The sequence below is a fragment of the Scyliorhinus torazame genome, chromosome 15, assembly GCF_047496885.1.
Source record: "Scyliorhinus torazame isolate Kashiwa2021f chromosome 15, sScyTor2.1, whole genome shotgun sequence".
Taxonomy (NCBI): domain Eukaryota; kingdom Metazoa; phylum Chordata; class Chondrichthyes; order Carcharhiniformes; family Scyliorhinidae; genus Scyliorhinus; species Scyliorhinus torazame.
The window spans coordinates 110984231-111008486 of NC_092721.1; the positions used below are offsets into that span (position 1 = coordinate 110984231).

The 24256-nt window shown below is 46.5% G+C and overlaps 1 protein-coding gene across 2 annotated transcripts in view; it reads left to right on the forward strand.

Moving 5' to 3' along the window:
* The window catches only part of tenm4 (teneurin transmembrane protein 4), a 3407721-nt gene that overhangs the window by 870176 nt on the left and 2513289 nt on the right, over positions 1-24256 (forward strand). For both annotated transcript variants that reach the window (XM_072476554.1, XM_072476555.1), the window contains one exon: positions 2927-2983. The gene's annotated coding sequence lies outside the window, so the exon portion shown is untranslated. The remainder of the gene's footprint in view (positions 1-2926; positions 2984-24256) is intronic.

The following is a 24256-nucleotide window of genomic DNA, read 5'->3' on the forward strand; positions in this document are numbered from 1 at the left end:
ATCCACCTGGAGTATCTCCTCAACTAAACTATTCCCCTCAGCCCATTCCGCCTTTTCTTTGTGTGCCCGTATCGAGATTAATTCCCCTCTGACCACTGCCTTCAAAGCTTCCCAGACCGTTGCTGCAGAGACCTCCCCCGTATCATTTGTTTCCAGGTAGTTCTGGATGGACTTGTTCACCCGCCCACAGACCGCTTTGCCTGCTAACAACCCCAATCCAGTCTCCATAGTGGGCGTTGTCTTCGCTCCAAACTAACCGGTAGAGCCACCCAATGTGGGGCATGATCCAACACTGCGACACCCCCAATATTAGAGCCCTGCTCAGAACAAAAAAGTTGATGCGAGAGTATACCTTGTGGACATGGGAGATAAAGGAAAACTCCCTCGCCCTTGGCCGTGCAAACCTCCATGGATCTACTCCCTCCATCTGTTCCATAAACCCCTTCAATTCCTTTGCCGCGGCTGGCACCCTCCCTGTCCTGGATTTTGACCGTTCCAATTCTGGATCGATGACTGTATTAAAATCTCCCTCCATGATCAAGTTATGTGACTCTAAGTCTGGGATCTTACCTAACACCCACCTCATAAATTCCACATCGTCCCAATTCAGAGCATGTACGTTCACGAGTACAATGCGCACCCCCTCCAGCTTCCCACTCACCATTATGTACCTACCCCCCATGTCTGACACGATTCTCCCTGCCTCGAATGCCACTCATTTATTGATCAAGATCGCTACCCCCCTGGTCTTTGAGTCCAGGCCTCAGTGTAATACTTGGCCAACCCACCCTTTTCTCAATTTAGTCTGGTCTGTAACCTTTAGGTGTGTCTCTTGTAGCACTGCCACGTCCGCCTTCAGCCCCCTCAAATGCGCAAGCACGCGAGCCCTATTGACCGGCCCATTCAACCATCTGACGTTCGATGTAATCAGCCTGGTCGGGGGGGCTTCCCGCCCCACCCCCTCCCCGCCGACTAGCCATCACCCTTTTTAGGCCAGCCTCCAGCTCGCGCCCCTGGCCTCCTCGAGCCCCCCCTCGGGCATTCGCCATCCCCGACCTCCCATTTAGCCCCTAGTAACAGTTCCTCCCCTCTCTGCAAAGCAGCTCCTCCCCAGTCCCTCCCCCTCCCTGGTAACAGCACTAGAAACCCAAGCCCCCATATCAAGCTCCAGCTTAACACCTGCTCGCCCCCCCACTGTGCTTCCATGATACAGCTGACCCAAGCTGACTTGATAGCTCCCACCCATGGCACCAAACATTTATTCTCCCCATTGTTCTCTCTCCTCTACCCCCACGTGGACAAACATATTAAAAGCATCACATTCCCCAGTAAACAAACATCAGAAAAAACAGTGGAAAAACAGCCACAGAAAAAAACAACCACAGAAACCACACCCACTCCAACCAGCTCCCAGTAAGACAAAGTTAACTTTCGCCATCGAAACAGCCCCTTATTGAACATAACACTTATTCAAACCAGCACAAAAGTGATTTTTAACAAATCACCACTACAATACTCTCCAAGGATTCAGTGTCTTTAATTCACCTCCAGTCTTTTTTCCTTGATGAAAGTCCATACATTGTCTGGTGTTTCGAAATAAAAATCGTGTTCCTCATATGTGACCCAGAGATGGGCTGGGTACAACATCCCGACTTCACCCCCTTCCTAAAGAGGGCCATTTTTGCCCGATTAAACCCAGCTCGCCTCTTGGCCAAATCCGCGCCCAGGTCTTGATAAATGCGCAGCTCACAATTCTCCCACTTGCTGCTCTGTTCTTTCTTGGCAAACCAGAGAACGCGTTCCTTGTCCAGGAATCGGTGCAAATGTACCACCATTGCCCTCGGCGGCTCGTTCGCGATGGCTCTGTGCGCTCTATCCACTTCTAGGGGCCGAGGGAACGCCTCAGCCCCCATCAACTTCTCCAGCATGTTCGTCACGTAGGCCATCGCATCCGATCCCTCACTGCCTTCAGGGAAGCCGATGATTCTCAGATTCTGCCTCCTGGACCTGTTCTCCAGGTCCTCCAGCTTCGCCTGCATTCTTTTCTGGCGGTCATTCATCATCTCCACCTTGGTCTCCAGCATGGTTAGGTATTCCTCATGCTCGGACACCTTTTTCTCCACCTCCTGGATCGCACGTCCGTGGGTTTCTTGATTCTGCACCACCTGATCAATCGAAGCCTTGATCAGATCCAGCGTGTCCTTTTTAAACTTGGCGAAGCACTCTTCAAAAAACTTCACCAGCTGCTCTGTCGACCACTGTGCCGTCTCCCCGCGGCCCTGCTGCTCCACCATGCTTTCCTGCGTTGCCAGCTCTGCTCGCGTCTTCCTTGTAGAACTTTGTCTTCTCACACAGCCACTTTTGGTCCAATTCTCCATACACTGGAGGGTGGTTTCTCCTCACCGTCTCACTCTTCACCGATTTATCCAACAAAATCCGGAACCAAACGGGGAGAAAAGGGTCCAAAAGTCCGTCACAGGCGGAACTATCAAATGTGCGACCTACTCCTCCATGGCCACCACCGGAAGTGCCCCAATGAAACTTCTACCACTTGCCCTGCTTCATTCCCTAAAACTAGTTCCAGCACCACGCTCTCTCTTTTAGGACATTCTACGTACTGGCAATAAAAGCTCTCCTGGATGCATTTTAAGAATTCCACTCCCTCTGAGCCCCGCCACACCCATCCAAGTAATGACCATCCCAGTTAATATTGGGACAGTTGAAATCCCTTACTATTATTACCTTATTATTTTTAAATTTCTCTGGGATTTGCCCTCCTCTCCTAGATTGTATTGCGGCCTACAGTATACTCAGCGTTTGGAAACTGGGATTGTCAACTTTCAACCGATAATGCACATGATAATGCTTAGCTCTGACAAATAATAATACCATGAATATCAAAAATACAACTTGTTTTCCACTACAGGTTCCTTGAAGAGCGAGAAGACGATAAATTGAATGTTTTCCCCATGGGATGCTTCAGGTGAGTGCAGTTCCTTTTGACTGTACCTGGTTGGTGTAATTTTCATTGAAACATTCTGACCCTCACTTTTTTTAAAAATTGTCTGATCAGCAACCAAAACTAAAAAATCAACTGCCGTGACTGATTTTAAATTTCTTAAATTATGTCCAGCGCTGCAATTTTACCAATGAAACTTCCTGATAATTGAAATCAAAAGTAATGACAAATGGTCCAAAGGTAGTGTAGAATTAATTCACACAAACATTATTTCACACTGTGTGGTTTTATCAACTAATTCCATGTAGTGAACATAATATAAACAATAAAAGAAATAATGTATGCCAATTCTCCTGTGAGACATCAATATACATAATTTGTTCCATGAGCTTTTGATTAGATATGAGAGAATTTAGTTCATATGGATGATGCTGGTGAGACTGCATTTGATCGAAGAAGGTGCTGGTACAGTGACTCTTTGAATCACAATAGTCCTTGTGGTCGTGGTGCTCCATGACAGTGTTAGATATGGAATTCCAGGATTATGGCATGGTGGCAATGAAGGAATTTTGATACACATCAGGATGGTGTCTAATTTGTAAGTGATGGTTTTCCCCACAACATTGCTCCTCTTGTTCTTCTCAAAGATTCAAATTGCAGGGGAGGGTGGTGTTGCTAAAGTAAGCTTGCTGAACATAGGAACAGGAGTAGGCTGCCAACTCTTGAGTTTGCCCCACTATTCCTTTATATTATGGCTGATTTGCACCGCAATGCTATTCATCAATGTTTGATCTATATCCTTTTGTACTGTTAGCTAATAAAAATCTACTGAGTCTTGACATTTTCAACCAGCATTCAATGCTGTTTGGAGGAATGAGATCCGCTTATCTTTGTGTGAGCACTTCCTGATTTAATTCTGAATAGCCTTGTTCTAATTTTGAGTTTGAGCTCCCCTTGTCCTGGATTCACCCATTAGAGTAAACAGCGTCTCCATACATATATCTTCAGATCCTTTTATCATTGTATACACCCAAGTTAATTTCCCGCTCAACTCTTTAAACTTAAGAGAATTCAAGCCAAGTTCGTACAACTTGCCTTCATAATTTAATCCTTTGAGTCATCTTATCATATTCATGAATATTTTCTGTCCTTATCAAGTTGAAAGATTACAGGGCTTCAGTGGTTACATTGTGAGGGCAGGTTGTATACTTGTTGTATAAACTGCTCTAGTGCACCTGCACTCTCATGTCTACCATCATTTGTGAAAACAAATTGGATTTCAAATATTTCCACATCCATAATGAGTCATCCTACCTCCCAGTGTATCTGCAGAGCTCTCCATTGATGGAATCTCTTTTCACCTTATCTTAAGGGCAGCACGGTAGCACAGTGGTTAGCACAGTTGCTTCACAGCTCCAGGGTACCAGGTTCGATTCCCGGCTTGGGTCACTGTCTGTGCAGGGTGTGCACGTTCTCCCCATGTCTGCGTGGATTTCCTCTGAGTGCTCCGGTTTCCTGCCACAGTCCAAAGATGTGCGGCTAGATGGATTGGCCATGCTAAATTGCCCTTAGTATCCAAAAAGGTTAAATGGGGTTACTGGGTGATGGAGATAGGGTGAAAGCGTGGGCTTGAGTAGGGTGCTCTTTCCAAGGGCCCGTGTAGACTCGATGGGCCGAATAGCCTCCTTCTGCACTGTAAATTCTATGATCTATGCACCTCATATATCAAGATTTACAACTGCAAATCTCTTGATCTATTTGTTATGTTTTCTATTCAGTTCATTTGGATTGGGTCTTCTTTCCACCCCATTGAACTTTTCCTACTTTTTCCATTTAGTCTGTTTATTTTTGATTCTTCATTATCTTTTCTATTCTTATCATGAATTGAACTGGAATATTTCCCAATGGCTATGTATCTCTCACAGCCGTCAATCTCAATTATCTGCCAATCTCAATTTTTCAAAACTAAATCAAGTAATGCGTCTGAACTTGTTGGCCTAGATGCATGCAGTTGGTTGTCCTGATTACATTCTGAAAAGTACTCCCACTTTGACTCTCTGCATTATCTTTATTCCAGTATATTTTGGACTGGTTAGAATTACTCAATATTGTCATCTTATTCTTATATGTTTCATTGGACTGCCTAAAACTCTCCTGCTCTATTTCATCTTAGTTGTTCGGTGGCCTATAACGCAGATTGAGAGTTTTACCATTTCCCTTCCTAATTCTCAACTCTGTTAAAAAAAACTCCTTCTGAAGACCTCTGTACATTATCATACTATAATGGAATCGTTTGCTAATATTTCCACCCGCTTCCTATATTTTTATCGCCCTGCCCCTCCTGTAAATGTTTCAACCAGTAAAATGAAATTGCCAGTCATGTCCAAATCTTTGCCATATTTGTAACAGCTAGTATCACATGTCTCCACAATTCTTAACACTACTAATTCTCCAATTTCACTTTGAATGCTTTGTATAGTTAAATATATCGCACCCAATCAGGACACCAATATTTTACAATGTCGATTTTTGTTTCTTTTTCTGGCTCTCTCTTTATTAAAATTCTCCTTGCCACCACCCCCCCCCCCCCCTCCCCCCCCCCCCCCCCCCCACCTCCGCCCCCACCCCTGTCTTCGTAATTTAATTCATAGTCTTTACTTTTTGCTTTCTTCTCTGAAATTGTCTATTTCAGCTCAGACAACTTCTTCTACCACAAACAGCTTTATTCACCTTTCTTTCCTTTTCTCAGATCTTTCTCCACCTCCTTGCCATAGTTGCATAAATCCTTCTGCAATGCTGTCTGTGCTTTTTCTATAAGGCTTTGAAACTTCGGCTCAGGTGAAGGCTATTCCTTTTATATAGCTGTATCTTGTTCCAGAAATTGCCCCAATGCCACAAGAAAGGTAACCCTTTCCTCTTGCAACAGCCCTGGAATCGCACACAAATTTTCTTCCACTTTACCTGCCCAATATGTGCCACAGAAGGTAAGTTACAGGACACCAATCTTATGCATTTAACTCCTAAAATTACCTCTGTTTTTCATTCTAATGTGAAATCCAACTTTGAATCTCCTCCCTCCTTTCTGGATGATATCCCAATTGCTCCATGATGTCCTTCATTCTGGCACGAGAAGGCAATATAGCAGTTGGAACTCCTAGTCAAGATTCAAAAACAAAAATTGCTTATGCCATGAGCTGCAAAATTGCCCACTATTGCATCTCCCCTATCTTGCAATTTCAGCTGCCTTTGCTCTAAAGTAACCTCTGGTTTACTCGGAGCAATCCACCTCAGAGTTACCACTGTTCACCTCATCCAGTGTGATGTTTTTTATTCATTTATTTAATGTGGATATTGATGTCAAATTTATGGAAAATCCCTCATAATCCACGATAAGATGATATTGGCATGTCTTTTTGAACCATTTAGTATAGAAACATCCACAGTGTGACTAAGAACAGATTCTCTGAATCTTTACCGAGCAATGGTTAAGGAATAGTGATATATGTGACTTGGGGGGAAATTTGCAGGTGATGGTGTTCCTGTGTATCTGCTGCCCTTGCCCTTCCAGGAGGAAGAGGTCATGGGTTTGGAAGAAGTCTTAGTGAGTTGCGGATGTGCACCTTGTAGATGATACACACTGTGCACCAATGGTGGAAGGAGTGAATTCTTAAGGTGATGGATGGGATGCTGACCAACTGTGTTGCTTTGTCCTGGATGTTATCAAGCCACTTGAGTGTTGTTGAAGCTGCAGTGATCCAGGGGGGTTATTCCATAACATTATTGATGAGTTTTACTTTTGGTAGACAAGCTTTTGGGAGTCATGCAGTGAGTTACTTATGATAAAGCCAGGGGAGTCCAACAAGTTTCTTTAAAGTCTTTTTATTCAGCAAACAACATTACCTACATGAGGCCCAGTACACCTCACTGGGTCCTCTCTCCATTCTAAGCAGCTCTACAGTGGCTGAGGTTTTATACTGGTGCTGGGTAAGCGGGGGAGCTTACATTTCCAATGAGAACGGGGAATCAAATATTCCCAGCTGGATGAGTCCCGTGCAGATTGTCACATTGCTGACCCTGGAATTCCCTGAATCTTACCTGCTCTTGTAGCTATTGTATTTATATGGCTGATCCAGTTAAGTTTTTGCTCAATGGTGACTCGTTGGATGTTAATGATCTTGAATTCAACTATGGTAACGCTATCAAAGCCAAAGGGAGGTAGATAAAATTTGTTTTTGCAGATGGTTGTTATCGGGCCATTGTAGAGTATGAAAGTTACTTGCTACTTATTAGCCCATGCATGAATATTGCCCAGGTCTCATTGTATGTGAGCAGAGTAGCGTCACTATTGAAGGACATGTGAATGGAACTGAGCATTGTAAAATCATCTACGGGTATCCCCACTTCCCGCCTTATGATTGAGGGAAGGTCATCAATGAAACAATGTGCCATCACCTCTGGTGGGTCAGTCCTGCTAGTGGGTCAGGACATAACCAGGGTGAGGGAGGAGTCTGGGACGTTTGCTGGAAGGTTTGATTCAGTGAATATGGCTGTCCGGCTGTTGCTTGTCTCTTCTGTGCTTACCATTACTGATCCTAGGTTTTATTCCAGAGTGATTTAATTAACCAAATTTAATTCCCTAGCTGCAATGTTGGGATTTGAACTAATGTCTCGAGTCATTCAACCTCGGGATTACTCATCTGTTGCGTTGAAATATTAGCAATTATCTTGTAATCTATTTATTTAAAGACAAACACCAACTTAATTTCATTTTCATTTTTTTTCAAATAGTGTATATTTCTTGCTATCTGACTTTAGGTACCAATCAAAAATATCTAAGAAAGCTTCAGTTTAGTTTCTAAACCTATTGGAAAGTACGAACAGTAGTGCAATAGACAGAAGCAATATGGTGTTTACTTCATTACTGTTATAATCTCCGTTACGAACCTTACAAATGACTCTAACTGCCACTGGAGAAAGATGTTTTAATCTAATTCTAACGTTTCCTGCTGAAATAGCCAAATTAGCAGCATTTTTGAGTGGCAGATGGAAGTCCACAGCAAAGTAACTGTTATAACTCAATTTATTTGCGACCCTAGCAACAATCAGGTTCTACTGAATTCCATGAACTTAGTGATAGAAGCAGTCTGAAATCACTGCCATAATTACACCGTGGGCGGGATTCTCCAACCCCGGCGGCCGGCCGGAGAATCGCCGGGATTCTCCGCAGAGCAGAGAATCGGTGCTATTGGCGCCGGCGCGGTGCCGGTCGGGGGCCGGTCTATGGGGCAACCCCCGGCGATTCCCTGCCCGGGATGGGCCGAGCGGCCTGCTAAAAAAGCCGAGTCCCACCGGCGCCGTCCACACCTGCTCTTACCCGGCGGGACCTCGGCGTGGATGCATCTGGGGGTGGCCGGGTGGAGGGGTGGGGGGTTCCGCCCCCGGGGGGGGGGGGGGCCTCCGCTGTGGCCTGGCCTGCAATTGGGGCCCACCAATCGGTGGAACGGCCTCTCTGGCTGGGGACCTCTTTTGTTCCACGCGGCCCCTGTAGCCCTACTCCATGTTGCGTCGGAGCCAGTGCGGAGAAGGAAGCCATTGCGAATGCGCGCATTGCCGCCGGTCCCACTGCACATGCGCAGACCCGCGGCACCCTTTTGATGCCAGGATCGGCAGCTGGAGCGGCATGGGTCGCTCCAGTGCCGTGCTGGCCCCTGTAGGGGTCAGAATTGCTGCTCCTGAGGCCATGTTGATGCCGTCGAGAAACACGACGGCGTTTATGCCGGCGTCAACACTTAGCCTCAGGATCAGAGAATCCCGCCCCACATATCTCAAACACAAGAGATGAATGCTTTGCAATACCTGCTGAATTCTTCACAAAGAGGATCCTTTAATTTGTACCTAGGAACCTTCGCATAAATATAACTGATTAATGAACGTCTGCTATTATAACAATACCATGGAGGAAGGAAAATTATTTCTTTCATCCTCCAAAGATGTTTTATGTTGCTGGTCTGGGAAGAAGCTACAAGCCTCTATTAACTTACAATTTCCTTCCCAATGCTATTCCTGACACATTGCCGTAAAGATGTTCCTTTGCAGTTTACTGCACTGTGGTACACTGCATTGCTCTAATGATATCTCGGAGAATAGGAATATTCTGTAGTACATGATCTCCTCCCAGTTTTCTTTGTTTACAAATTCAGCTACTCTGAGAGCTACTATTTTGAACATATTCAACACATGATAATAATGTTTCTTGCTGATGTACTGCATACAATTTCTTGGCTGCAAGACAAAATATCAACAATAACTTAAAACTAATTACCATTTAGCAATCTACTAATTTAAATGTATTCTATATAGATTAATTTGAATTATAATCAAATGGTGAGAAATAATCAAAGTATTGCCTTTATTCTCAGTTGCCATGGCAGCTACAAAGCCAGTTTAGTTCTATAATTAAAAGTATAAATGCTGACAAAGATGACCTTCTTGACAGCTGTCACTTAAAATGAAAGATCTTTGATAATGACGTTGATTTTTGTTCTGATAATGCTGACATTTCTACACGGTTCATTATGCGCTAATCGGTCATCAAAATGTGTCATTTAGCCACCATCTTATTTCCCAAATGGGCTTCAAAACAGACGAGGCCACTTGCTGCTCGTCAAGAAAATAAAGCAATGTCCTATTAAGATGAATAGATAAAGAGCTATTTATAATCATGTCATGGGACAGAATAAATGTCGGAAGTTGCAAAGGAATCTCTTCCATTGACCACAGTGGTTAACTAGCTAGTAGATTTACTTTAAAAGCAAAATACTGTAGATGCCTGAAATCTGATATTACAAAAATTGAACATTTTGAATAAAGTCAGGAGGTCAGGCAGCAGCTTTGGAGAGAAGAAAGGTTTGATGACAGGTGGGTTTCTGCTGTCTCCATGGTTACTGCCCAATGTTTTTAGCTTGAATTCCAATCTTGACTTAGTTAAATACTAAGAAAGATTGCAGTTGGAAATATTGTGATTTGAATAAATGCATAAGTTACATTTCTCCTCAAAGTATACACAATTTGATCTAGAATTTCAAATTGCCAAAAATTACCAAGTTTATTACACAAGTGACTAAAATCAGGAAGATGAAGAGATTGGTCATACAATCGGCATGAACATTTTAAATTCTACAGTTTAAATTCTAATTTAGTCCAACTTGTGAAGTTGTCAAGTATACAAGCAAACTAGCAAGCTAGGAAGATGTGGGGTGGAGACCTCATCAACTCTTTCCTCCCTCGAAATAAGACCAAGGTAGGAAGAGACCTTTCGTCCTGGAGATCAATTGAGACTCTTAAGTGGGAACTTAAAGGGTAGGTGAAAGGCTGCCAGCACTGGTATTCAACCAGCGGCATACGAATAAATCACCAGGTAAACCTTGGTGAGTATGTCGGTGTTATATTATGCATTATGGTAATATGTCATTATTCTTTGCCTTGTGATCCAGAATGGTTGGATGAGTTGATGATAACAAAACCCCCAATCACAAATGCTTTCATGGAGTTGTAGATCTGTAAATATGTTATTGTGTTGTTTGAGTTTTAGTAATGCTCGGTGATTGCGCCAAACTATTGTTCCTTCAGCTGTTTGAACAATATAAGATTGCGGTGCTGCATGTCCGATAACTTTTGTAGGAGCTGACCAACTTCTATCAGGTACTCTGATCCTGACGGTATCATCTGGAAGCAGTGAGTCCAGTGTGTTTGCACGCTGGTCATAATACATTCTCTGTCGTTCTCGTTGATGTTTCATCTTTTGTATCACGGGCAGATGATCTGGATTGGATAGAGACATAGAGGGTAGAGTTGTTTGCAAATCTCTGTTCATTAACATCTGTGCAGGTGATAGTCCAGTCGAAAGAGGAGTCGCTCTACATGATAGTAACGCGAGATCAAATCTAACGAAGAATCTAATGCTTTGATAAGAAGATGTTTGATGAATTGAACTCCTTTCTCCGCTTTACCATTTGATTGAGGATAGTGCAGACTTGACGTGATGTGAGCGAAGTTGTATTCTTGAGAGAATTCAGCCCATTCATTACTGTCGAAGCACGGCCCATTGTCAGACATGACAGTGGTTGGAATACCATGTCTGGCAAAAGTTTCCTTACTTGCTTTAATAAACAGATCTGGATGTGAGATCTGATAGCTTCATGACTTCCAGATAATTCAAATAGTATTTGATTATAAGGACATAATCACAACCATTGCAGGGAAACAAATCAATCCCAACTTTTGGCCATGGAGATGTTTCCAAAGAATGTTGTTGTAGTTTCTCCTCGCATTGCGCAGGTTGAAATTTCTGACAAGTTCCACATCCAATTATCATATCAGTGATGGCTCGGTTGATACCCGGCCAGTACACAGCTTGTCTCGCCCTTCTCTTACATTTTTCAATGCCAAAGTGACCTTTATGTATTTGGTTAAGAATCATGGGTCGGAGAGACAATGGTATTACTATCCGATCAAGTCGAAGTAACAGTCCATCCACGACTGTCAAATCTGCTTGAATATTCCTGAACTTGGAACAGTGCCCTTTCGGCCAATCATTATTGAGATGGTGTATGACTCTTTGAAGCATTGCATCCTTCTTGATTTCTTCAGGGATGAGGTTGATTTTCACATTCGAAGCAGGAAGGTTTTCAGCACACAGCTGAACTTGAGATTCTAAATGCTGTATGAATTCAAAAGGTTCACTTTCTGAAGCGATTGAACGTGATAAAGCGCCTGCAATTATCAAGTGCTTGCCTGGAGTATAGATGAGGTTGAAGTCGTATATCGAAACTTCATCAAGATCCTCTGTAATCTCGGAGTCATATCATTTAGATCCTTTTGTATGATATGTACAAGTGGTCAGTTTCAACAATAAAAGTAGGAAGTCCATAAACGTAATCATGAAACTTCAATACACCTGGAAAAAACCAAGAGACTCTTTTTCAATCTGTGCATATCGTCGTTCTGTTGGTGTCATCACTCTGGATGTGTATGCAACAGGTAACCATGACGAGTTGTTGTCCTTTTGCAACAGAACTGCTCGTATTCCGTCCTGTCTCGCATCAGTCAAAATTTTTGTCTCTCTATTCGGATCGAAGAACAAAAGAAGAGGTGCAGTCGTCAGTTGAGACTTTAAAGCGAGCCATTCCTTTTGATGATTGTCGGTCCAATCAAACGTGTTGACTTCTTTATGAGATTTCTGAGAGCAGTAATTCTGGATGATGGGTTGGGAATGAATTTACCTAGAAAATTCATAACACCTAAGAAATGTAAAATGGCCTTCTTGTCCTCTGGAACTTTCATTCGTTGAATGGCAGCAATCTTGCCATTGTCAGGTCGCACACCATGTTCAGAAATCTGGGCCGGGATTCTCCAAAATCCCGGCTAAGTGTTGACGCCAGCGTAACCTGATGACAGCCAGTGGGCTGCCAAATTGGACTTAATGCCGACAGAAATGGCTATTTTTGGGGTTTCCACTGGCTCCAGTAGCTGAACAGGCCCACTGCCACAGCCAATAAATTCCATCCCTTAGAATATCTCAGGAGGAACTGAGAGAAGGATGAATTAATGTGGGTAAATTCAATAACAAACCAGATATAGAAAGAGAAAGAGAGGAAAAGTCAAAGTAGACTTAGAAAGAGAGAGAGAGAGAGAGAGACGGAGATCATAAAAACAGTGGATAGTCTTGTTTTGGCGTTCAGGGTAAACCAACATTTAATACTGTCCAGACCCACTTGATGTTCATGGATGTTCATGCTGAATGAGGTGTTGACACGAATGATGCCAATACCATTCATGCTATTGTGTAAGAACTATTTTCACTGACCATATTTGGCGAGGGAAAAGGGAAGCATTTTCCCATTGCCTTCCTCACATGTGTTTGAAAGGAACACAAACCCTCTTCCCAGAAGGTCCTCCACTTGCCATCAGCTAACCATTGTTTTCTGAAGTTGGAGTTCCTTCACCTTCACCGCCATGGAATCCATTGGGTTCACCATTTTAAACTCTAAATGTGGGATCCTTCCAGGTACTATTAGAGGGCCAGTGGAACCTGACGCTCGCAGAGGTACTTGTGCTCTCGATGACTAGACTTAATTTTTTGTAACTTGTTTAATGGGCAAATTATGTGCAAATGCAATGACTTCATGAAATGCATGGTGAAAATAAAGGTGAGACTCTGTTTTCATGATGTTGATGGAAGCAAATTGACCAGAAATGTAAGGTGATTTGCAATTCACATAGTATTCCTTTCATGGGTTACTGGTGATTGCCACTGCAGTAATAATGTGTATTATTTCAACACCAGGGGCTGAATTTTGCAGTCATAATTTGAGATTCAGAAAAATCTGGCTGTTGAGCAGGGAGGACGGAAGTCCCAGCCCCATTTCTATTTCCAGCCATTTCAGCAGAGTGGGAAAGGGCGTGGCTGAGGAAGCCAGCATGCTGCTCTGTTTAAGCTTCTGGCTCTATTCTGGGCTCTATTCACATCTTCATATCTATTTTCAGCAAAGTGGACAAGTTTTGGAAGCATTCAGAGTGTTGGATTGTTCTAAAGAAAAAAAGTGAAACCATATTAGATAGAATCAGACTAAGAAGGAATAAAAATGCAGGTTTAAAATGCACATGTTAATACTCCAGGTGCAGCCTCACCAATGCCCTATACAATTGTAGCAGAACACGGCTATTCCTATACTCAAATCCTCTTGCTATGAAGGCCAACATATCATTTGCCTTCTTTACTGCCTGCTGTACCTGCGTGCTTACTTTCAGGGACTGATTCACAAGGACACTAAGGTCTCCACCTCTCTCAGCTTACACCCATTCAAATAATAATCTGCCTTCCTATTTTTGCTGCTTAAGTGGATAACCACACATTTATCCACATTATACTGCATCTGCCATGCGTATGCCCACTTACTTAGCCTGTCCAAATCCTGCTGCAGCATCTCTGCATCCTCCTCACAGCTCACCCTCCAACCCAACTTTGTATCAAGACACGGCCTGCAATTCCATGTGTATTAACTTTACATATTAATCTGCTGTGTGAGACCTTGTCAAAGCCTTCTGAAAGTCTAAATGAAGCATATCCACTGGTTCTCTCTGTTCAACTCTACTAGTTACTACTTCAAAGAATACAAATAGATTTATCAAGCATGGTTTTCCTTTCGTAAATCCATGCTGACTTTGTCTGATTGCTTTCCAAATGCTGTGTTATGAAATCCTTGATAATGGACTCCAGCAACTTCCGTATTACCGACATTAGGCTCACTGGTCTGTAGTTCCCTGTTTTCTCTCACCTCCCTTTATGAAAAGCGGGGTTATATTAGCTACCCTTCAATCTGTAAGAACTATTCCAGAGTCCAAAAAATATTGGAAAATGACCACCAATCTATCTACTATGTCTAGGCTGACCCACACAGCGGGCTGGCCCGGAAGAAGGTATAAAGGAAGGCCCCCCCTCCCCAGATGGCGCGTGCCCGCCGATCGGTGGCCCCTGATTGCGGGCTTGTTCAGTGTGGAGGCCCCCCCGGAGACTGATCCCCCCCGCCCCCTACCAGGACAGCAACCGCAACCGCGACGCCGAGCTCCCGCCGGGTGGAACCTTACGTGAACAACGCCAGCGGGAACTCAGCCGGTTGACCGCGGAGAATCGTTGCGGGGGCCTCTTTCAACGGCCCCATCGACTGCGCACGCGCAACTGGCGCCGATTCACCGGTCACCAGAGGTTTGTGTCCCGGCGTCGGAGGTCCATGAGTGAGGTAGAAGCTGAGGCAATCACTGATTTCAAAAGGAAATTATGCCTGGAAATCTGCAGCTGTTGGGATACTCAGTTCCCACCAGCAAAGCACCCCCGGTGTGAGGTGCCTTCAATGGGAAATCCCATTGACAAGTGGTGGGAGTAGAGAATCACACCACCAGCAAACAGCTCGCCGTCAAGAAACACGTGGCCGAGGGACTGGAGAATCTAGTCCTATGTGTACACTTGGAGGATCTAAACTTGCAAAGCTATGGGGATAATGCAAGGGAATTGGACTGACACGATTTCTCTAATAGAAACCACTATAGGTCAACTGTCCTCCTCCTGTTCAGTAATGGTTCGATGGGTAAAAGTTTTGTTTCGGGGTCAGGAACGCAACGTGATTTTCAGGTCCTATCCTATTATTATGTCTACATCAGATGCCCGATGCAATTTCTGTAGAGAAAGTTAAGTAGCGGCCGGTTAATGCCAGATAAGGATTGTGGGTGGGCTTCCAATGCTGGAGAGCCAATAGGGGGCCCTCCAGCTATGAAACATGAGCAGCCTCACTTTCTGAGGTGAGAGTTGCTGTTGCATGTAAGGCAGAGACAGGACCTCTCACAATGGAGGTGCCCTCTGAGGAAAAGGTTCAAGTGCTTCAATTTAAATGAAATGAAAATCGCTTATTGTCACAAGCAGGCTTCAATAAAGTTACTGTGAAAAGCCCCTAGTCGCCACATTCCGGCGCCTGTTCGGGGAGGCTGGTATGGGAATCGAACCGTGCTGCTGGCCTGCCTTGGTCTGCTTTAAAAGCCAGTGATTTAGCCGAGTGTGCTAAACCAGCCCCTGCAAAAGTCCAAAGCTGAAAGGCCATCGTCATGGTAGGACAACCCTGCAACTGGATGATGAGTGGCTGCAGATACTTCTCTCACAAGCAAGAGAGCTAAGGCACACTTGAATGTTGACAACCCGGCTGCTTTCCAACGTCAATGTATAGTTCCCTCAACCTTGGGCCCCAACTTCATCAGGATCAAATTTCTGCTCGATAACTATGTGTCCATTATCTTTTCAGAAAATTCCATGTGGAGTTTGCACATTCTTCCTGTGTCTGTGTGGGTCTCACCCCCACAACCCAAAAATATGTTCAGCCTAGGTGAAGTGACCATGCTAAATTGCTCCTTAATTGGAAAAGAAAAGAATTGGGTGCTCTAAATTTATTTTTTAAATATATATATATTCAGAAACTTCCAGTCCAATGTCTCATTGGTGGATTGAGAGTAATTTGTGAGGTTGTGAGTAAGGCTTCTTACTGAAACAAACCAGGGAAAATCTAACACTGCATTTGCTGCTATCCTTGCTACATCTGATATCGGTCTGGTTGATCCTGACAAATAATTAATAAATAGCCCTCTCCCTTTCATTGATTATTTTTATCTAAAGCATACATTTACCCAGATAAACCAAAGTGAAGAAATCAAAATAAAGTAGAAAGACAAAAAACGATAATGCACATTCCACCACTTTTATAATCCAAGGGCAACAATTTCAACATTTCTACCATGGAATTTTATTCAGTTTTACCTTTTGATAACTCTTTGCATCAGTTAATTATTCCCTCAAACATAAAAGCATTTCAAAGAACCAGGTTCAACCTTGATTCATTAATGGATGGTCTAAAGTCACATTTCATTGCAGAAGCATGATTGTGTGGTTTGTGTTGGTGAGATTACGCATTGTGCGAAGAATTAATAAGTTGCCCTGAAAGCTTCAAGGTTGTCACAAATCACAATTCAACCAGAAGTCGTTTTTCCCCCCCCTTTCCTTGAGGCTGTAGATAAACATATATGGCAATATGCTTTCATTGTCAGCAAGTTAAATGAATTTTACAAGTTTAATTCTGATGCTCAATACTGCACCTAAAGTTTACTTCTACACATGAAAGATGAGAAGGATAGTGGTCTAATTTCTAAGGAAACAAATGCTTTGAACTTTCACTCTTGAGTATTCACATGAAAAATCCATTAACCCCTTCGGTTAAGATCCTTATTGAAATATTGGAGCAAGGAATTTAATCGGGATGAATTAAATGGTATGATGATATTATTTGAAGAATTATTTCAAGGTCCAAGTTGCTTCCATCATAGAAGAGTCCCGTGTTAGTAGAGTACATACTTGAATAACTAATCTCCATGAGACATTTGGTGTCAGAAAAGATGGCAGATTCAATGTTTGTGGCATTTAAAGACTGTTCGGATATGTCAATACAACAGAAGACTCACTGACAAAAAAGTTGAGGATGGAGACCTTTTTGGCAGATCCGGCAGATGACAGGAATGGAGTAATAATAACAGAATAGTGAACCCATGAATTCCCAGGGAATTATTAACGAATGTTTCAGATATGAGGCAAAATATCGCCTGTGGTAAATTGTCCAAAATGGAATAGTGGAGTTTCTGAGGCGACGCATTGTTGTGTTGGGTGTTCTGGATCCGTGGAACACATACAGGTCACCAACACTTGAAATAGTGCAACACTATTTTATTGAATCATTAACTGTTTAACATACTCTAACTGTGGGTTAACACGATACTCGCTTTAACTAAAGACATTTTCCTTGTCCTAACCAGTCGATGCACTCAGCACATGGTGAATGTCTGTGTTGCAGGCTGTGAGCTCTGTCCTCCCAGCTAGCTGCAGCTCGAATGAGCGGGAACTCTGATGCCCCCTGTCTTTATAGTGCGTGTGCTCTAACTGGTGATTGGCTGCGGTGTTGTGTGTGTTGATTGGTCCCATTGTGTGTCCATCAGTATGTGTCTGCACCATGATATACTGGTGTATATTATGACATGCATGACATGGAAGATTTGGAAGGGGAAGAGTTTAAGGGCCTGGTTGCATCATGGTTAGCACTGCTGCCTTACTGTGCCAGGGACGTGGGTTCAATTCCAGCCTTGGGTGACTGACTGTGTGGGAGTTTGCATATTCTCCCCGTACCTGTGTGGGTTTCCTCTGGGTGCTCAGGTTTCCTCCTACAGTCCAAAAATGTGCAGGTTAGGTGGATTGCCCATGCTAAAATTGGTCCTTAGTGTCCAAAGATGTGTAGGTTAGGTGGAGCTAAGAGATTACGGGGCTAGGGCGGGGAGTGGGTCTTAGTAGTGTGCGCTTTCAGAGGGTTGGTGCAGACTCGATCAGTGAAATGGCGTCCTTCTGCACTGTAGGAATTCTTAGATTATAATTGTACTAGTTAGGAGAATCCAGTAATGAGTATAAAATTCATTTAATTGTGTCACATTGGATCATGGATGCACATCCACAAAAATGGAGCGGATTGGTTGAAATGTTACTTAGATTGGCTCGGTAGTTGGGATTGAAGTAAGGTCAAGGAATACGAAAGTTCTACTTGCTTCAACTTCAGGTGACAATTTAAAATCGCTGAAAAGAGTGGTGATTTGATGCAGGGTGTCTGTGGTAATCCACTTTATCAATACAGATATTGTATCCAGTGAGATACCGTTGCTGCTGGGCATGTCATTCATGAAAAAGGCACCCATGAAATTGGACATGGAACGTGATAAATCAATTGCCTTTGGAAAGTCAATGGGCTGGATTCTCTGATTTTGAGACAAAGTGCTGATGCCGGCGTGGGAACAGTGGCGTTTACACCTGGCAAAATGGCGCAAAACCTCCATCGACCCTCCATCTCGTGGGGGGGTTAGCAGGCATGTAGTGTAAAGCTCCCATTCTAGCTGCGGATACGGCTGAAGAATTGCCGGGTCCGTGGCTGCGCATGTCCATGGCGACGGCCTGCAGAGGCCGCGCCTTCCATCATGGCGCCGGACGCACGCCGACCCGGCCTGCCAAATAGTGGCCCCCTTTTGCCAGGCTCGCCACCCCCTAACCAGCCCCCACGAGTTCCTCCAGCCCCCACCAAAGCCCCCCCCCTACCCGCGGGGATTCTCCGGCTGATCGCCAAAAGCGATTTCGGCGTCGGAGATCGGAGAACCCCGCCCTAGATTTGCAATTTACCCAATCAGAACATTATTGCATCCATTTAATAAATCTAATATTTCTAATCCAAGTGAAAGAAGTTTTAATGACATTAGGTATTAGGAATTTGAGAGAAAAAAAGTATATTGTCTCACAGTTACATTGACAAATTGTTCATCCGTCTTGTCTCAGATGAAAAATTCTACTCAAAGATTCAAGGGTAGTTGATAGTAAATATACAAAATATATTGAAGAGGTGAGTGAAAATTTGATAAAGCAAGAAGCATTGTAATAACCAGGTGAGGAAGGGCACAATGGCTCCATCTTTTACCCTCCTTCATGTGACTGCAACCATTTTGTTTTCCTTTTGAAACTTTCAATTCAGCGAGTACTTAACTGTTTACATGCTATGATCTTAAAAGCGCAAAGCAAGACAAGTTTTCCTGAGTTTAATAAAGAAAGAGATTACCTTTATTATGCTTTAACCGATCATAAAAGTAATTTCATTGACTTTTGCACACGTGGACTAGACACTCGACATTTACACACACACAAATACAGAGAGGGAAGGATAGGTTGACCAATTTAAAATCCATGAAAAAGCGGACGAGTATACAGTTTGTAGTTTTATGACTTGGCCTGAATCAGGTTGAATTCAATGGTCTTGATGCTCCTGATTAAAAGACATAGGATATGATCTAATAGCCCCCACCATGACTGGGGGTCAAAAATGGGATTTGCACCAGTGAGACCTCAATTTGAAATCTTCCCCTCCCCCGACAGTGATGTGATCAAGTTCACTCCCAGGGAGGGTGTGAACATGATTTCCATGAATTTGAATTTGAGTACGTTTTAGCTGTAGCGACTGCCCAGACATGTCCTTCACCTCCTCCCCGCCCCCACCCCAACTGGCTGAGTGACATCATGCTGCCACAAATCACTTCTGTTTTCAAAAGTAAAAAGCAGTCTTAGTGGCCAAGCAGAGGTGCCTGGAGGCCTCAAGGGTTGAAGGGCAAGGCTGAGCATTGCACCCGCCACCCTGCCAGTGCCATGTGGGCAGAGACAAGTGGGCAGTGTCAAGTGGGCAGATGGAGGGGCAGTGCCAAGGGTTCTGGTTTTTCTTTTGGGGGTAACAAGAGAAAACATGATGCTAAAGTGCAGGATGGGGCTACTTCTATCACAGGACAACTTCTGAAAGTTGGTGGGCGGGATTCTCCACTCCCACGCCGAAGTGGCCGCGCCGTCGTGAACGGCGTCGAGGTTCACGACGGTGTGGAACGGCCCCGGTCCCGACCGATTCAGGCCCTGACAATGGGCCAAGATTGGGGCCGCGTCATCTACAGGTCTTGTCGCCCGCGTAAAAGCGGCGCCGCATAGATGACGCAGCCGGCGTCGCATAACGGGCGCCAACCCGCGCATGCGTGGTTGCTGTCCTCTCTGAGTCCGCCCTGCAAGAAGATGGGGGACGGATCTTGCGGGGCCGCGGAAGGAAGGAGGTCCTCCTTCAGAGAGGACGGCCCGACGATCGGTGGGCACCGATCGCGGGCCACCCCACATTTCAGGTAAAGCCCGGTGCAGGATCTCCCCTCGATGTTCAAAATGATATAGCCACAAAATTGGAGAATCCAGTCCATGTTAATTCTTGGTTAGGTGAAAGTGAGTTGTGTACAGCTGAAAGCTGAAAGCAAACCCAGCACTGGTCTGCTGCTGTCACAAAGAGAAACTCGAGAAACTCACAGGCATCTTCCTGATGTATGTCAATGATTTTCTGTGGGGAGAGTCTGTGGAATTTCAGAAACATGTTACAGACAAGGTAAAACGGGAATTTAAGATTGGAAGTCAGGCTTTAGGAGCCTTTAAATATATAGGGCTATACATTATTCAGAATAAGTTTGCAATAATCTTAGATAAATAACCATATCCAGAAATCATTAATCATATGCCGATAAATTAGGCAAGGTCTTCAGAGAAAGATGATCTTTGAATCCAAAGAAAAAATAGTAGTTAAGAAGCTGATTGGAACAGTTAAACTGGCTATTCACTCAGACAATGTCAGTTATGATGTATTGAATCTTACTACTGCAATGAAACACACAACTGTTCTTAATCTATTATTAAGGGGGTTATAACAGGATACTTAGAAAATCATAATGTCATCAGACAGTGTCACGATTATTTTGTGAAAAGGAAAACATGTTTAACTAACTTATTAGTTCTATTTTAGAAGAAACAAACAAGGTGGATAAAGGGGAAGCTGGAGAGGTGGTGTACTTGAATTTCCAAAAGGCATGTGACATGTTGACATATCAACAGTTACTACTCAAGAAATGAGTGCCTGTTATAGGGAGTAACTTATTAGCAGCTTTAATCCATCTCAAGACACGACCCGCAATCCCATGTGCTTTAACTTTACATAGTAATCTGGGGCGAAATTCTCCGTTATCGGCGGAAAGTCCGCCGATCGGCGCAAAAAACGGCGCAAATCCCACTTGCGTCACATCATAAAAATGGGACGATAGTCTCCGGCCCGAAATGGGCTAGCAGCGACGTAACGGGATCCGCGCTTGCGCAGTGGTTCACGCCGTGCAGCGTCATACGCGCTGCACGGCGTGACGGCTCATAAGGCCGCGCAGCCCCCCCCCAGGAACACCCGACCGCAACACCCGACTGGATGGCTGGCCGTCGCTCAGCCCCGAGGTTCGAGTCACGCGATGTGGAAGCGCTCCTGGACGCGGTGGAGCAGAGGAGAGACGCCCTGTATCCCGGGCACGGCCGCAAAGTTGCCCCACGCCACAGCCGGCGTCTGTGGAGGGAAGTGGCAGAGGCCGTCATCGCTGTGGCCCTGACACCACGGACAGGCACCCAGTGCCACAAGAAGGTGAACGACCTCGTCAGAGCAGGCAGGGTGAGCCTCCCCCATATCCCCCCTCCCCCATATCCCCCCTCCCCCATATCCCCCCTCCCCCATATCCCCCTCCCCCATATCCCTCCTCCCCCATATCCCCCATATCCCCCCTCCCCCATATACCCCCTCCCCCATATCCCCCCTCCCCATATCCCCCCTCCCCCATATCCCCCCTCCCCCATATCCCCCCTCCCCCATATCCCCCCTCCCCCATATCCCCCCTCCCCCATATACCCCTCCCCCATATCCCCCCTCCCCCATATCCCCCCTCCCCCATATCCCCCTCCCCCATATCCCCCCTCCCCATATCCCCCCTCCCCATATCCCCCCTCCCCATATCCCCATATCCCCCCTCCCCCATATCCCCCGTCCCCCATATTCCGCATCCCCCATATCCCCCCCTCCCCCATATCCCCCCTCCCCCATATCCCCCCCTCCCCATATCCCCCCTCCCCCATATCCCCCCTCCCCTATATCCCCCATCCCCCATATCCCCCCTCCCCATATCCCCCCTCCCCCATATCCCCCCTCCACCATATCCCCCAGATCCCCAACTGAATCCAGCCCTAACCTTAACCTCTGCAATGCACGCGCAACCGATGGCGTGCATTCATATACCTGCCTAACACTGTTGCCTTTTACCCCTGCCACCACCACCCCCCCCCCCCACAGGAGAAACGCGCACACAACAATAGGGAGCATGTGAGGACTGGAGGAGGGCCCGCTGATGAGAGCCCACTGACCGTACACGAGGAAAGGGCCCTGGAACTGGCTGGCGGACCTGAGGACCGGGAGGTTGCTGATGCAGAGGTCGGGGGCCCACGAGCAAGTGAGCCACCAACAGCCCGTCCCCATATCCCCCCTCCCCTATATCCCCCTCCCCCGTATCACCTGATCACTGCCTGATGTCTAACCATGCATGCTTCATTGTGTATCGCAGGACCAAACGTCCAGGCACCCATCCCCGCAGATGCACACCGCCCGCAGGATGCCCCTCGGAGACCACAGGAGACGGAGAGACCCGCACCCTCCAGCATGCGACGCCCGCAGGATGCCCCTCGGAGACCACGGGCGACGGAGAGACCCGGACCCTCCAGCATGCGACGCCCGCAGGATGCCCCTCGGAGACCACGGGAGACGGAGAGACCCGGACCCTCCAGCATGCGACGCCCGCAGGATGCCCCTCGCACACCACGGGAGACGGAGAGACCCGGACCCTCCAGCATGCGACGCCCGCAGGATGCCCCTCGCACACCACGGGAGACGGAGAGACCTGGAGCAACAGGGAGACGACACCCCCTTCACGTGCGGGAGCGACCACCCAGCGATGAGGGGGGCAGCCACAGGCCCCCGTCACATCCGAGCCAGGACACCACTACCCAGGACACCACTATCCAGGACACCCCTACCCGGGAAACCACTACCCAGGACACCCCTACCGGGGACAGCACTACCCGGGACAGCACTACCCGGGACAGCACTACCCAGGACACCCCTACCCGGGACAGCAGTACCCGGGACAGCACTACCCAGGACACCCCTACCCGGGAAGACAAAATACCGGACAGTGACTCAGAGTGGATGGGTGGAGACGAACCCCCACCCCAAAGTGCCATGGAGTCAGAGTGGGACGAAGAGCACGACACAACGCCACTGCTGTCACCAACACCCTCCACCATCGCGGAAACACTCACCACGGTTGGGCACTTTAGTGATGAGGCGTCTGGTACACTTACTGGTGCGCACAACACAGCCGTCCCGGTACAGCAGGTGGAGGTAGGAGCAGCAGAGGGACCGGGCGGTCGGAGGGCAGCCCAGGCCAAGCGAACATCTGCCGCCTAGATGGATCCCGGGTTCCTGCAGTTACCACACCCACACATAGATCCGATGCAACCACTGACACGGAGACGAGCGAATAGGGTGACGGGTGGCTTGCGGCGGCTGCGGTCGCAGGTGGAGGAGTCCACCCGCGTCCAGGAGCTGGGAGTGGTTCCGGTCATGCGTGCCACCCAGGCTGACACCGCACGGGTGGCGTCCGCGGTGGAGGCAATGGGTGCGACGGTGTCAGACATGGGGAACGGTTTGCGAGGCCTGGGGCCTTCCGTGCAGGTGGCGTCTGTGGCCCAGGAAATGGCTGCCCTCTCACAGGAGGCCATGAGCCAGTGCCAGCGCCAGATGGCAGAGGCGCTCAACGCCATAGCCCAGTCTCAGCAAGCCATGGCCCAGTCTCAGCAGGCCATAGCCCAGTCTCTGCAGGCCATGGCCCAGTCTCTGCAGGCCATGGCCCAGTCTCAGCAGGCCATCGCTGAGGGCATCGGCGCCAGTGGCCATGTGCGAGCCGGCGTCGCACTGTCACAGACAGGGTTTGACAACACCCTGGGCTCCATGGCTGCAAACCTGCAGACCCCTGTCGATACCAGCACGGGCCTCCAGGACTGGCAGCGCCAGATGTCGGGGGGGCGTCGGATGGCCAGTCCGTTCGCATCCCCCACCCATGTAGAGGCCTGGGGGCCATCGGGCACCCCGAGGGAGGAGGAGGTGGTGTGGTCCGTCCCGGCTCCCTCTGTAGGGGAGGTCCCGGTACACCGCGACACCTCGGACTCCCCCCCTTCCGTCCCAGGTGCATCGG